The sequence below is a fragment of the Mycteria americana genome, chromosome 7, assembly GCF_035582795.1.
Source record: "Mycteria americana isolate JAX WOST 10 ecotype Jacksonville Zoo and Gardens chromosome 7, USCA_MyAme_1.0, whole genome shotgun sequence".
NCBI lineage: Eukaryota > Metazoa > Chordata > Aves > Ciconiiformes > Ciconiidae > Mycteria > Mycteria americana.
Genome location: NC_134371.1, coordinates 54,673,559 through 54,689,631, shown reverse-complemented (window position 1 = coordinate 54,689,631; position 16,073 = coordinate 54,673,559).

Below are 16,073 nucleotides of genomic sequence, written 5' to 3'. Positions count from 1 at the left end.
GCCTGACCTGGCACAGCATTACTTTAGTCAGAATGTCTGCCTTAGCATTGCTTAAAACAACTTCATTGAGACTTAACCATTGCTGAGCTCTCAAAAATATGTACAGGGCAATTTCAAGTTCAGTTAGCAACTAGGAGCTCAGGACACGACTGTGTCATCAGAATAAAAATGAACATTGCGCTCAGTGCACTGACTTGTCAGTTCATTTACAGAGATCATAAATAACAATGGTCCAAGGATAGATCCCTGAGGTACTTCTGTAATGACATCCATTAAATCTGACATGACGCTGTTTAATAACACAAGCTGTATGTGCCCTCCTAAGTAGCTAGCACCCAGTTAATTACAGATGATTCCATACCTAATCCACTCAATTTATCCTGTAAAGGAATATAATTTATGAAATAGACAATAAAAAACAAATTTAAATGCACTCCATACACATTCCCTGGGAACAACTTGCACTTAATCTGCAGTGTTTAAAAGCATCTGATTTTCTCATTCTGAATTAACCATAAACATTCTAATATCATTCTGCTCGAGAGTCCCTTATTATTGGTATGGCAAAGGAATACATTGTCCAGTCTTCATGCTGCTGAACCGCCAGCAAGGGGTGCTCCGTGGGAGCACACCCAAACGAGGTCACTAGTGCTCAAACCGTGTCTCTTCAAGGCGTGCTGTACAGCTTCTGGGTAATCTGCAAGTCTGAGCCGGGCAAGCCTGGCTTCGGCCGAGTCTCACCCGCTCTGGATGCTGCCACACTTCTCTCCAGGGAAGAGTGAAAAATGCTGAATGAACATACTGGTGCTAAGAGGGTATCAATGCTTCTTCTGGAGATGAAGAAAAGGAGCTGACGTGATTCCCAGTGACAACCAGAAAGTGTGAGAGAGGGAGAAAGGTGAGAAAGACAGGGAGATCGGAGACTCTGCCTTGGCTCGCTCTCCCACTTCAGAATGAAGGGAGAGTAGGATGTCTCCATGGCAACCATCAGAAAGCATGGAAAAGCAGAGAGCAACAATGATTATAATAAGATTAGAAGAGGTCACACAGATCATCAGATAGTCCCCCGAAATCTCGGCAATCACGTAATAATAGCCACTTAGTCTGAAAGCGCTCCGTGGAACAAGTACTCCACATCCACACATCACAAACTTCTTCCCAACTTATGACTAATTAAAGATTTGTAGTTTAAAATAATAATAATAAAAAGGTAAAGATTAATTATTATACTCTGAAGGAAAGGAGATTCAGAGAACAGGTATCCTATACGCCTGTGATAGGAAGGAATCTACTTGCTGGATCTGCTGGGTAATTTTAGGACAAGTACCTCACCTCCTGCTGTTGAGCAAGGCAAGCACAACCAATCCCCCACATCTGCCCTGAGCAGTCTGATCTCCGGGAGAATTACTTCTCGATACCAAATTTAGGAACCATGTTAACCCTCAGGATGTGAGCAAGACATCAGTGAGATTTCAGAACACTAAAAGGAACACCAGTTCACCCCCTTCTGCATGAATCTTGTCTCTGACAACATGTCAGTATGGGCTGATACAGAAGGTACTCGTTTCTTAAAGTGTCGGTGAAAATGAAAAAAGGCAAGGGGACCCCCACGCACCAGGTTTTAGTTGCAACACTCAATTCACTTCCAGAAAGTGGCCAGACACCACAGTGGTGAATAAGCTATAAGGCTTCCAAGAGAAGGAACAATTTACTTCTCCCGCCAGCGGGTGGGTGAGATTTTTTGGAGGGCAGAGAAGGAACACATTCACACGCTCCTCCTAATGGCCAGAGCACAGGAGATAAATCTAGCTGCAACTTGCTAGACAGAATAAAATAAAGATACTCAGTCTGAAACTGAATGATGCTCCACACCTTTAGAAATATGCTGAGTGTTGTCATTTCCCTCCGATATTGGAAGGACATGTGGGGGAGACAAGAGTGCATGTAGTCTAATGCACTTACACTTGTTATTTAGAGACCGGTGACTTTTAATTTTCAAACACACTCCCATGGTTACATATTGCTTTCAAAACCACACTGATGAAAAAGCAGACAATGCATGGTATAAGTCTCCGCTAAACTGACGCTGACCTGAGCTGCAGTTCAGGGTGAAAAATCTATAACTAATCCCTGTATGCTCCGTGTGACTGGGGCTAGGAAATAAAGACACTTTTCTTATCTACATTCCTATCCACCACACCTTATTAGAAAGGGTACTTTATATTTCAGAGCTGCATGTTTCACGAGATCCTGAAGAATTCCAGTGCCCCAATAAACAGAAAAGTCAAGTATATTATATATGTATTTGTAGACAGATTTTGAATTGGCATTCTTACAATGCATGATGGTTTCTGCTGCATTTTGTTGCTGTTGCAACTGTTTCTTCAATAGCAGGTTACGTCTAATTGGGCAATTTGCATACCATTTATGCCTGTCACATTGCTACCTGTGACACTTCCTGCAGGAGTGACTTGAAAGTGCAAGTTCTACTCATGTTGTAATTTCTGACTACAGGACACTCAGGAAAGGCAGCTCAGCTCAAAGTCTGAAGCCGGTATGCGTAAGATACAGTTTTCCCACCCTTGTGTGAAATGCAGCTAAGCTGTATGGCTGCTTTACTCCAGAATGAGATAATCCACACGGTGGAATCAATTTCAGTTGATTTGCCTTAACCTTCCTAAGTCCTTCTACAGACATGGACTTAATTTGTGTTTTACCGACTCTGTCCTTCCTTCCTCTGCACGTATCTGTCTCAGGCTTTTGTATGTCAGCTATTTGAAGCACCATTCCTATACCTGTTTTCTTTCTACTGATACTTTCTACAGCTGTGGCAGATTGCATTGTTTTTTCTTTCCTATCGAAGGGCGGGGGGTGAAATCCGACATGTTAACTTCTTTTCAGTATGCTTGGCAGCAAGGCATATGTGCTTCTGCCTCCCACACGATTTTCTCCATCCCCTGTATTACTGTTTGTAACAGATGTTTTCTCTGGCCTTTGCTTCTTCCTGTCGCGGAGACCCTTGCTTCCACCTGGACATTTTTACCCTGTCATTTCGAAGTCTCCGACAGCTTCTTCTGCCAATATTAATGCCATTACATGTGCTAACAAATATGTCGCACATGTGTACAGGCATGTATGGTACGTGTCCCAGCCACTATCATTGCACCAGAGGCTTATGACCCCCCCGGGGTAGGGCCAGGAAAGCCCAAGAAGCACACCTTTGTCCCATTCATGTGTTACATCAGCACTGGCTTTGCACCTGAATGTTCACACAGAAACTCATCTTGCTATACTTCTTAATGACTCCTACAATATTTTCTCAGCAGGAATTTTTTTCCTCTCTTTTTCATTTTGTTCACTAAGAAGGAAATATTTCCAATTCCACAGCAGCTAACCAAGTGATAAGTCCGCTAATGAGGGGCAAAGCGGGATGCATGGCATGCCTGGATAACGAGAGAAGTGGTGTTGCCTTATCTTTCCCTCTAATACTCTCTCTTTAACAGAAAAGCACATAGTGGAAGTTCAATACACAGCCTTGAGCTTTAAACTTCTGCTTGTCCTACAGGGGATATCCTGCCCTGTCGGGTGAATTCCACTTAATAATACTGAATTCCTGTTACAGAACAATTCCTTCCTGTGGGAATTTAAAGACTTCAAGACTGTTTCTTATATTTTAACTAGTGATTTTCCCTCCAGCGTCTATTGTATTTGGTTTAATTTCATAGAAAATGTTTATTCCCTTCTTATATTTTTCTTCCACAGTCTCCTCAGTTCACTTCTACCTTACACGCAAAGATAAGAAAAGTTACTTTTAGTTCATATTATCTAACCAATATGTAGGATGCACTTAAACCCCCCCACAGAGAGGTGTTATTTGCAAAATGTATTACCTTTTCTTTTCTTCAAACACTGCGTGTAATCTCTCCCTTGCTCAAGTCTCTCGGGTGTGACATAGGTAAATTTCACAATAACAAAGCGAGCTCAAACACCACCTCACTGTACATTATATGCCCTCCAGGAGACTTTACCTCATATACGGTTATTTTGGACCCCTAACAAAACAAGCGCCACAGCTCTACACAAATAAATTTGGGTACTCTTGTTCCAGTTAAACAATATTTTGCTTACACCTAAAATAAGGGATCTGGAGGTATTTGAATATTAAATCATTATTTCCGTGTGGCCTAAGCAGCAGAACAGGGTTAGCAAACCCATGGCTCTCGAACTGTGCACAATTTACAAACGGTTCGCGTGGTCCCAGCCCAGACCTCACGTAACCAGCAGCAGAACGCAGGAGCTGCTGGGGAACACAAAGCCCCAGGCCAGGGACGAAACAAGCCCACAAGCAGGGAGTACTGAGCTCGGTGCTGCTAATTCACCCGGGACCTCGGTGGACGCCTCCCACCGTAGCAGGACAGACTAGCTTTGGGCACGCATGAGACAAGACAGGGAAAGGAATTGTATGGGTGAAGGAGATATACCCGTATATCAGACAAGTCCTTTCGGCTGAGCCAGCTTACGTTAGGGCAAAACATGTCCCCATAAGCAGATCCTTACTGCAAGGCTTTCTGGATCACACTCTCATCTGTTTTAATTCACTGTAGGAAATATTTTGTCTGCATAAAGAAGTGTTTGTTCAAGGAGAATATTTATGTAATGCAAAATAGCGTATTACAAATGTAATTAAAGTTATAATGCAAAGTGCAAAAGGTCCCCGTTCTCTTTTCAGTTCCACATGTGCAAGTGTGAATTAACTGAATTAGTGTTATCATCACCAGAGAAACTTCTCTAACTTAAAGAGAAGGCTTTGGCCATAAATGATTTGCATACCTCTAGAAATATCGATGATAAACCAAAGTGTATCACAATTTAATGTTTTATTTATGTTGCACTTAGCATTATACAGATTTCTGTTTAAAATATATTCAGCTGATAATAAAATATCTATCAAGTAATAAATATGTAGGTTATCTGATGAAACATATTTGAATCTCTACTTAAACATTTTAACTTTTAGTTAAGACATTAACCAAAGCCAAAGATCTAAAAGTCCACGTACTTCAAAAGAGACTGATTTTTGATTCTGATTCTGTAGCCTGGGACTATCTTTGAGGTATGTAACTGAGTTCTCTGATGATATCTATTAAAACGCTATTTGGAGCCAAACATTTGTACATTGTACATCATTAAATGTATTTTTTTTGCTGAACTACATTTTTATACCCTGGCCATTTGTTAAAAAGGAAAAAACCCTAAACAAACCTTGACAGAGTTGGTAACCAAAGCACAGCAATCTTATAACACAGATTAACATATAAACTGTTATAGTACATTTTTTCTTTAATCTCAGAGGTAGTACAGAATAATATGGACCACCTCATTGTTATATAACATTACAGTTTTAACAGGGAGATGTGCTCAGTGATAGAATAGTTTTTCCATCTGTAACCTCTTTGATTGTAATGAATGCAATCATTTTAATTAAATGCTACAAGTCGTAGCATAGTATAACACTTCAAATTGAAGAAACCATTTTCAACATATGGCATAAGGTTTTGTATTTGGTCCAGACCAACCAAAAAAAAAAAAAAAAGTGTTTTATTTAATATTTGAGGATGTAAGACATTTTTATTACCATGTAAAGTTTCAGAAACATTTCTGAACTATAGAAACCAGTTTCAAGTTAACAACTGAGGTTCTGGATCCACTTCAAGGCTAGCAAAAATAAAATAATACTTGAAGTTTAGATCTCTCTGAAGGCTGTGAAAAACCCTTTGATATTTTCACTTTGAAAATAGTTCACTTACAAATTTTAACTACAGCACAGATAACCATCTCACGGCTGCTCAGTGGATCGTGTGAAATGAAATCAGCTTCAGCCTGTAACATTTAGGTAGTACTCAGGAGCCACAGTAGTTAGTAGAAAAACCACAACGCTTTTTATCAACTATGGAAGTATGCATCTTGATCTGAACGGCTCAGGTTTCTGGAAGCATTTACTTTCCATATTAGGCATGCCTACATGCTTTCCAAATGATTAGCAGTTTAGACATGCAAACGCAACTTCACCTTATTTGCATATCCATCCCTACATATTTTAAAATTGTTCCCTTAGTAACTGTACCCTGATGGAAAATGCAGGCTCGCAGACCAAATAAGAAAACAACACACCAGTTGACATCTGCCTGCATGATATCATATAGATTACAGAAAAAATAAACTCACTTGGCAAACAAAATAACATGAGAAACAAAGCTATTAGTAGGTGTTTTACCATTGACGATCATTGTCCTATATGGTGAAAAAGCTCCCTTTTCTATCAATAACTACAAATATGAAATTTAGAAAAGATATATTATGATTGTGGAGAGAGGGAAGAAACTAAAAAAAAATATTGTTCTATTCTGAGATATTATATTGAAGATGAACTTTATTTATATTTTAATATCTCTGGATGCATTGTCATTTACTTTTTTTTTTAATGTAGGTTATGCCAATATAGTTTAAAGAGAAGAAATTATTTGCACCCAATTTAAAGTCCCTTTACTGCCAGTAGTATAAAGTAGCCCAAATTTAAACAAGAATTGGGTCACTGCCCTCTAAAATTGTATTACCTTCCAAACCATGAAGTCAATTTACATTTGTACAGAAAGAATTGCAATACAGTCAGATTTGAATAGAAATACTTTATGCTTACCTCTTTTCCTCCTCTTTTTCACACATGCAAAAGCCTACACAATGGACAAGAGTAGTGAAGCAGACCTTTGAAACCTAAATTTAAAAAAAAGAAGTAAATAATAAATATATATTTAAGAGCAAGATGCATTTGAGGCCGGAGTAGAGGAATTAAAAGTTCCTGAACAAGGGAGGTTAAGATCAATATGCCATCTTGTTATTTTATATCCAGTCTCAATTTAAATCCCAAGAGATGCAATGGACACTGTATTTCTAAAGAACTTAATTGTGGAAAAGAAGTTTTGGAGCTTTGGAAGAAGGTTCAGCTCCCCTAACCTGCCTTGCCTGAGGATATACCCTACGTGCCCGCAACCATCTTGTCTCGCACTCTCCTCTCTTTTATCAGGTTTCTTGGCTCTTCATTTTATTTTCTTTTTCAGCACTGATTTTAATTTTCTTAATTTAGAATTTTATAGGAGCTAAAATACTGTGGTGAAAAGGGGTATTTAAATAGTTGATATTCAAACTATTGTTGCAACATTTTTAGCTATCATAAACACAAACACTTCATCTCTGAACTATGGTTTGACTGACACTCTGCAGTGTCAGTAACACTGTGCTGAACTGTTCACATTCATAATTGTGTCCTTTGCAACCATAAAGGTTGGAAAAATTTTGAGGACAGAAAAGGCTAGTAAAGGGAAATAACCACACCGTTTTCCACCTTCAACAGCTGCTAACTTGATTATTTCACATTCTAGAGTTAAGGCTTGATTTACTGTTCCCAAGTTTCAGCTAATTTCTCCACAATCAGATCTGGTGTGATACTGGACGAGTAACTGAAGGATTCTGTGTGCCTAGAGGATACCCACCCGAGGCCCAGACAAGCTTGCTGCCCATAACCTATTTCAGAGAGGTACCCAGTGAGGTTAAACAGACTGTACTGAAAAACTCGGGCCAAGATCCACAAATGGTTTAGGAGGTAGGTCCAATTTGATGGGAGAAGGCCGAGCACTACCAGGCTTGTACTCCTTCTGAGACCCAAACAAGTATCCGTGCATAACTGTGCAGTGATTCTCTGTGCCTCACTTTCCTGCCTGCAGATGGGTAAGAGTATTTCCCACCTCACAAGGCTGTTCCGAATATACGTCTGTCCACTGTTTTCACATCCTACGGTATCACAGTTATGGAGGAGAGGGAGACAAGAGCTGTAACAACATCTGACACATGACATGGATAATAAGTCAGCACTCCCATCACAATCCAGCATCAGTTCTTTGGAGACTACATTCACTCTAAGTGATCCTGAGTTTAACAGTCACAAACATTAGATTACTAAAAAAAGTCAAACAGGAAAAGGGGGCAGAGTAAACTTACAGGAGTTTCTTTTCATACTGAAGATACACTGATGTATCAGCATGAAAGGAAAAGATAGAGAAGGGAAGTTGGCAGCAACACCAACTTGTTTTCAAAAATATATTTTCATATTTGCCTCTGCAGGAGAAACCTTTTCAGCATTCATGTGTTAAGCTTCATTTAGAGTCCGGATGCTCGTGTCCATGCTCACTTGCAAATAAAATATTATTTATGGGCTGATCTCGCAAATATTTACTATGGAACATATGGGTGAATGTTCTGCTGGTGTAAATCAGCAAAACCACCAATCTCATTTACATTAGCTGAGGCTCCAGCACGTTATGTTTATTACATTAGGGACCCATTCATATGGATAGGATTTACCCTGGTAACCATCCATAGGTTGGTTAATCCAAGCTACAGGTTGACGATGATTGCAGAATCCCTCCCCTACTTATGGTTTGTGCAATGCAGAGCCTTAAACTGTCATTTAATGAATATTTTGTTATATCTCATATACAGATTTAAGATCAATGTTGGTTTCTATGCAAATATCAGGAACACAACTGCAAAGTTACAATATTAGTTTGTAAACCCTTAATTATACAAACAGTCACATGAAGTACTCGGCAATGCACGCCGTAGGCCATAAAGGTGCGAGCCGTAGTGTAACCCCGAGCACTTCCTGGGAAGGGCAGTAACCCTTTGGCTGCTGTTCATGACACTCAACACCTCCTAGGATTTACTCAGCAACCTTGGTGTGGCATCAACAACTTGTCAGAATATTACACCAACATCACGTGGGTTTCTGGAACAAGACAGACTGGAAGCACTTTTTCCTTACAGACCCCCTTTGTCAAGAGGGAAGTGTTTTCCTTTGTGTGAAGAGCTTTGGTAAAGTCTTCTACTGTAACACTCACAGTGGTCCATTCCTATATGTGAATTAGCTTTGTATCATTATTTAAAAAAAAAAAAAAAAAAAAAAAAAAAAAAAAAGCCAAAACCCAAGGTGCATCAGTACCTTGGTTTGCCTTTCAGCTCTGGATGAAGTGCAAAGGTAAATCTAAAAATTACTAATGCAGTCTGAAACAGAAGTTATGCAACAATAGAAATTTCATATCTTTTGTCACTGGTAGTGTATATAACCACAAACAGCAACATTTTATTGCTAGATTTGCCTATCCACTACACAAACAAGTTATTAGATAGCATGCAGGATGACTGGAGGTAAAACTGAATTTTCTCCTCCCCCTCCCCCAGCCTGTCTTTTCTCATTTTCTCTCAATTACCATATTTTCCATATTGTTTCCTGCAGCATTTATGGCTTACATTTTGAACCGTGGATCAAATACTTAAAAACATATTTCCCTCCAGGTTTTAAAGTTCTTTACTCATTTTTTTTCTTTCTTTTTCCAGACAACTATTCAAAGCTGTTGCTCTAGTAAGTAGTAATAAAAGGTAGCAGACAACTGACCTCCTCTATATTTCTGGAAAAGTAATTAGTGAAATCCTCTAGAGACCTGGAGACATGGGTGATATATTACCACCTGTAGGTGGTTTAGAAAGGCACATTTTACAACACCCACACAGTCATAATCATCTTACATATTTTAATGTAGGAGCAGTATAGCAATGTTAGCTGGAAATGTGTTTTTTAGACAACGTATTTCAGTTTTCTTGGACTGATACTGTCTCCTTTAAAACATCTATTATTATAGACCCGATGTCACAAAGACAACTGATGGTGGAGGCAGACATAATCAACTAAAGTTTTCAACACTCCTTATCTCATCCAACAACCAATAACAGTCTCTCTGCCAGGATTTTGCAATAGAAGAAACAATGTAAACTAGGCACACTCATTTTTCATCTTCTCCTTTGGGGATTTTTACTTGTCATCGTCACTGCATGCATTTACCCCTTCATAAGTAAGACCTAGAAACTGTCTTCAAAACAATATTTCAGGTAAAATGTTGAAACGCGTGATTGCCAGCCAGTGGTTTCAACTAAGACAGCTTATTTCCTCTTTTAAGACTAAAACTAAATCTTAAGTATCCTTGAAATCACATTCCTTTCAGTACATATACATTTCTAATAATGGCAAGGATTTCAGATTTCCCTATTTTTCCCCTTGAAAAAAATGAGTTTTCATCTCAATGATCTCATTTTTACATACTTGAAATACTATATATAGTAGTACTACATACAGAACTTCAAGTGAAAACATCCCAAAAAACTACAAAAATCAAAACAGTAGAAGGAAACAAATGTACCACACAATACTTTTTGCCAAACAAATTATTGAGTCAGTTGATTACCTGAAAAAAGTAAACAAAGTACCTGTACAGTGACCTGAAGAAATAAAAGGACAGGATGTAACTGAGCTAATAGAGAGGAATATGTTAAACAAGAGAACTGACAGATCCTCGTGGCATTGAAGAAGGTAAAGCAGTGTTCAGAAGGCTCTTCTTTACACGTACGTCTTTTGTATTGCTCATGTCAGAGTCTCCATAGGGAAAAAGAAGAGTAGCCAGGAGGGTAAAAGATGAGTGGTTGCATTCTCACTCCCTCAGTGCATTCCAAGAATGACTGAAAATGAGAAGTTGCGATTGCCAAACCTTTTTAGTTCCCTGTATGTGTTGCTAGACATACTGGCGCATTAACAGGAACATGATGATACAGCCTTCATAGTATTGCTCACCTCCTAGTTTTGGGGCTAGACAGTGTAAGAGGGGAGATGGGAATGCCTGGCATATGTCAGGGCCAAGATTTAATTCAGCATGTTGTTCCGCTCTCACAGATCCCTGGATTTACACTCAATCTACTTTTCTAGTGATTTATTGCAACAGAACAACTTGTATGAGCCTTTGTCTTTATTTTAATCAGAAATGGGGCAAGGAATGCAAGAAAATAAGCACCAGCAGTAAGTGAATTCAAAGTTCAGTTCCAGAGAAGTACGAACCAATTTCTGATTGCGTGAACACAGGACAAAACTTGGAAATAGTTCTTGATTAATAATGATCATGTTATGAATAGATTTACCAGAAGGAGGAATGCAAATCAAAGATTACGTGATGATTTCTATGAGAACCCCTCAGGACTAGAATCCAGACTAGAGATGACTTAGAATCCATACAGAGGTATTGATCTACTATCTGGAATCTGTGAGAGCAATCAGTTTTCTGGAATTAATTGTATGAAGATTTCTCTTGATGTATCTCTTCCTGCTTCTAAGTGATCTTTTGTTTTTAAGAACTAAAAGTTATATCCCCAGAAGCAAGATAGCAAGGGAGATTTCTTCACACTGGTGAGATCAACACCTATTCTGCACAAGCCCAAAGTGACGTAAGCCAATTTCTGTTTCAAAAGGCATATAACAATCACAGTACAGTCAACCTGTGTCATTATATTTCTCAGAATGCCATGCTAAAGCAGCTATGGAGGTTTGGGATTGGGGCTGACTTGGGCCTGACCAAGTGAGACTAAGTCACCTCTCAGGCAAAGGAGCCTGCACTCATTTACATTTGTGCATCTAGACATATCTAGACAAAAGGTAGAGCTGGACTGTAAAAATAAAACTCAAAACCAGATCAGGTGTCAGTGAAGTCAAGAACTTCTAGCTATTTTAATGGTGAAGTTAAGCTGGTTGTTAAGTTGATTTTTTTGTTTGATTTTTTTTTTTTTATATTGTGCTTGTATTTGACTGCAATGTTTATAGTCATATAGCCTATTGTGGACTAAAGACCCTTAATAGATCTCTGTGCGTCATATGTTGCATTTTCTGATTCAGTTGCCTTAGTTACAATACAACAGCAAAAAGACATTTTTTATCCATGGATCTTAATATACTTTCGAAGGCAAATACAAAACAAATTTGCCACTGAGAAAAATAATTTATAGAAAGGTACAGTGCTAAGATGATACAGCAGGTCTGTAGGTAACCTGAGAATAAAATCCAGGTTTTTCACTTCTCAGAGCATGTGTATCCTGTGACTGTACATTTTCAGAGGCAGCATAGCCCAGAACTCAGCAAAGGATAAAAGATCCAAGTTAGTTAAGCTTTCACAGAGTAAATTTGATGATCCTGCAAGCACGCTATTACAAAGGCACATACTCTCAGTCCTGTCTCAGTGCATCAATGTCTCTTTTCATCTGCTTTGTATGCTTTCTAACCTTTCAGATCTACAACCCCAACACTCAAAAGTAAGTGTACAATGACACAGCTGAAAGTTGCAAACACACCTTATATAAGCACACTAGTTACCCAGCCTGGGCTCTGCTGATGCACTCACACCACTTTTGTGCAAGCCTAGGTCGGAAAACTTGTTATGTAAGCTGGCCTCACCCAAAGCGAGCGTGCATCGCGCATGCTGCCGTAGGAAGCAGAGTGCAATGTAAATACATGTACAAAGCTATTTTTCACCTCACAAATATTTCCGTGTAAAAATAACTCTTTTCCACCTGTAAAAACCGCTTTGAGTTTTCTTTATAAGCCCAAGGTGAAAGGAAAAATGTTTTGCTTTTTCACAAAACTAAGAAAACAGGATTTCCCTGTGTAGCTGAGGAAACATTTCTGTTCAGCTGTCACACCGTTCATTCGAATAACTATAAGCCACATTTTGCATTTGGGTTGTGCATAACTCCTACTCATTTTAAATAGGTGCCATCTAGGAGCAGGATTTGACCTAGTTTCTCCTCAGGAGTATGCGCAGAGGAAAGAAACTGGAAGAAGTGATGAGATCCATTCACAGCTGATTCAAGCTACTGTGGAGCCACTAGACCTAGAACACAGTCTCACAAACAAACAGCTTCTTGAAGATCGCTAGTGAAAGGAGCTATCAGAAATGCCAAATATCATTAGCTAATTCTGGAACTGTGACAGAGTTTTGCTTTGATTCTATATCTCATGAATTTGCCATGACTTTGCATATTATTTGCCTAAAGAGACTTCCTCCTGTAATTTTGCCAAACACAGCTATAAGGAACTGTATGTTATAGTCATTCAAATCAATAGACATATTCAAAGCACTGAACCTAAAGGTGAGTTAACGGAACATGAGTTTTGACTTCGGCTGCAAAGTCAAAAGTTTGGAGGTCTTGTTTTAATTTTTACCACAGACAGAGCACAACAAGTGCATCTCTTCACTCACAGCTTTTTTTAAACAACTGCATTGAGCCATGTGGCATAAGCTACCTGCATTTGCTGACATAGAATAATCTTCTTCATTCACACATACAGTTCTAGGACTAGCACAAAGGCTGAATGGAGTTTATATCCCTCCCTCATCTTCTAGTCACTGCTTGCTTATCTATCACAGTAGTAGTTTGGTTGAAGCTGCTCTTTTCACGTCATCCATACTCCTAATCTGGTATGCCCTGGGGGAAAAGTAGAAATGTACCCTGCACACATCCATGCAGCAACCAGCTGCTGAGGAGAGACTTCAGCGGCTTTTTCAGAGACTTTTTCATCTTATTTGACTGCATTAAATAGCTCCTGAAGCCTCACAGTAACATGAGGAAATCAGATTAGTTAAGTAACCTAACAATGGTTTTAAGAACCCAACTTCATTCTGCACTGCTAAAATTATGCACTACTAAGTAGATTTTGAGGCAATTCTTATTAATGTTTCTAATAATATCCACATTCTTGCTGAACACAAATTTACTACTCAGTGTCTTTTCCAGAATCATTCTTTGTTTCTTACACATGTATGGGAATTATTTTCACACCTACCTCTTCATTGCTAACCTGTCTTAAGTAAGCTCTCAAAAAGACTCACCAAAGACCCTACTATTTCCCTAGCTATCTACATCAAAACTCTGGAATCTAATGCATTTAAGCCTGGTGCTCTGTCAAAGTTAATAGTCATAATTGCCTAATTATCTGCTCTAGTATGATGGTAAAACCTTTTAACATTTCACTTTTCCCCAAGGAGAGTGTATTGCAGTTTCTGGAATGCTGCCTTACCCTTCTTTTGGGAATACTTAGGCAAAGAATTCATTTTGCTCTCAGCTAAATGAACCTTATGCTTTCCCTCTGTAGCCATACTGTCTCTTTGCCTGGCTGTTTTACATGGAATGTATAGATCTATATTGAGATATATAGTAAATTTACTAGCATGTTCTGTTTGCCAGATTCCCATCTCACTCACAGTGATGTAAGTCACAATGTAAGTAATTTTGTTGAGGTAATCAGAATTACTTTACCTGTGCAATGTTATAATAGTTTAAATTCCCTCTGATTCAGCCCCTATATATGCTGAGGTTGTTCAAGGCTACTTAAATTAGAGAAGCCCTATGAGGGCTCTAAAGTGTACCAGAAGATAACTTCTGGTCTAAGCTACCAAGAAGGGTCACTCTGTAGGTGAACTAAGCACAGTTCTAAGACATCTAGGCTAGATTCTCCACCACCTTGCTCCTATGAAGTCACCTACATCAAATCATAGAGAGAGTTACTAGTTATAAACAGTGTTGATAAGAATAACGTACTCAGTAGCTGTTGAAATAGTTGTAAAAAAGAATGACTTTTCTTTATGGCACACTGCAAGCTTTATATAAAAGAGATTCAGGTTAGGGTCATTGGCTACTGTAATGTTCTAATAACAAACCTAAAAGCAGAAGTACAGTCACTCAGGGTCAAGTTTTGTAAACCATGCTTTCCCTCCTTATTACTTTGTTTTACATTTTTGTGTTCATTAGTCCTTCAGTTCTGGAGTGTCTAACATTTCGAAAGTTTGGGTGCAAATCAGAATCCACATCTAAGCATCATTTTCTTTATCTACAACAGGTTAAACACAAGCACTCCAACTGAATGTATCAGGAAACTAAAGCTCTTTGGGAGCCTAATTCAGGTACAGAACTTGGGTCCTCGGTTGCAAACACAAAGATGTGTTTTCAGTAACAGTACTCCAGATTAATTCCTTCCTTTAGGTCAATCTCTCCATAAACTCTGTTTTTCTTCTCACCTACTTGATAAGGCAACTAATTGTTTATATTTACTTCTTCCTTTAAAATTAAAGTTTTTATTCTCCTCCTCTCCATTTTTCTTTTGAAATAGAGGGATATGATTACACTAAAATCTACAAGAGGTAGCTTTAAATGGCAGAGGGAACAGGATAGTTACAGCAGCACAGAGCCCTACACAAAGAAACTACTTCTTGTTTTACTGATCATCTCAAGAGTAAACTGGCCAAAGCTGGTTCGCTTCCAAACCCTGAGTTAACTCACTTCTAGAGTGACGTAGATAATTTGCTGTTTGGGCACACAGATATACCAATTGTCAGGTTTTTTCCTTCTGTGCACTTATTAATTGTTCATTTTATTAATAAAAGCAGTACTTGGTCTTTATTGGCCAAGTTTCAAGTTGTGTCCCCATAATTGCAGAATTCTGTGTTTGTCCCTCCATCCGACTGCAAGTTTCCACTGCCGCTTGACCAGCAAGATGTATAAGCTGAATCCCTGAGACCAGGATATCTACATTGCACATTTCAGAGAGTAGCCTTACTACCCACCCCTCTGGCAATTGGCTGTCCCAGAAAAGGACTCCACAAACAAGAAAAGTGCAGTAAGTGATCACACATGGATCACTTTTATTAGGCTAACAGAGAAACGACCTTGTGGGAGGACATCCTTTCAAAAGTAGCTAAATCTGCTGATGACACAGAGCTGAGAAGTAGTAAATACAGGGGAACAGAGCAAACAAAGTCATAATGATTTGGATAGAATTAGGCTTATGGGATGCTAAGTAGTTTATGCAGTTCCATGTAAAGAAGTAAAAGGTAATGAGACTAGGGACCTAAAATAATCACAGAGACGGAAGTCTAAACTAAAGCACAACACAGAAGACAGACCAGGAAAAGGAAGTGGGAATAAGATAGTTTAAAGTGTTTTTCACAATCATGGACAATATTTGGCAGCAATAAAAAGGCAAACAAAAGTTTGGAGCAGGAAATTGGATAAGGTAGAGGAGAAAGAATAAAGAAGGAATTATAATTTATCAATGGAAGGCATTCTGGCACCACATGAAAGAATACTGAGGCCAT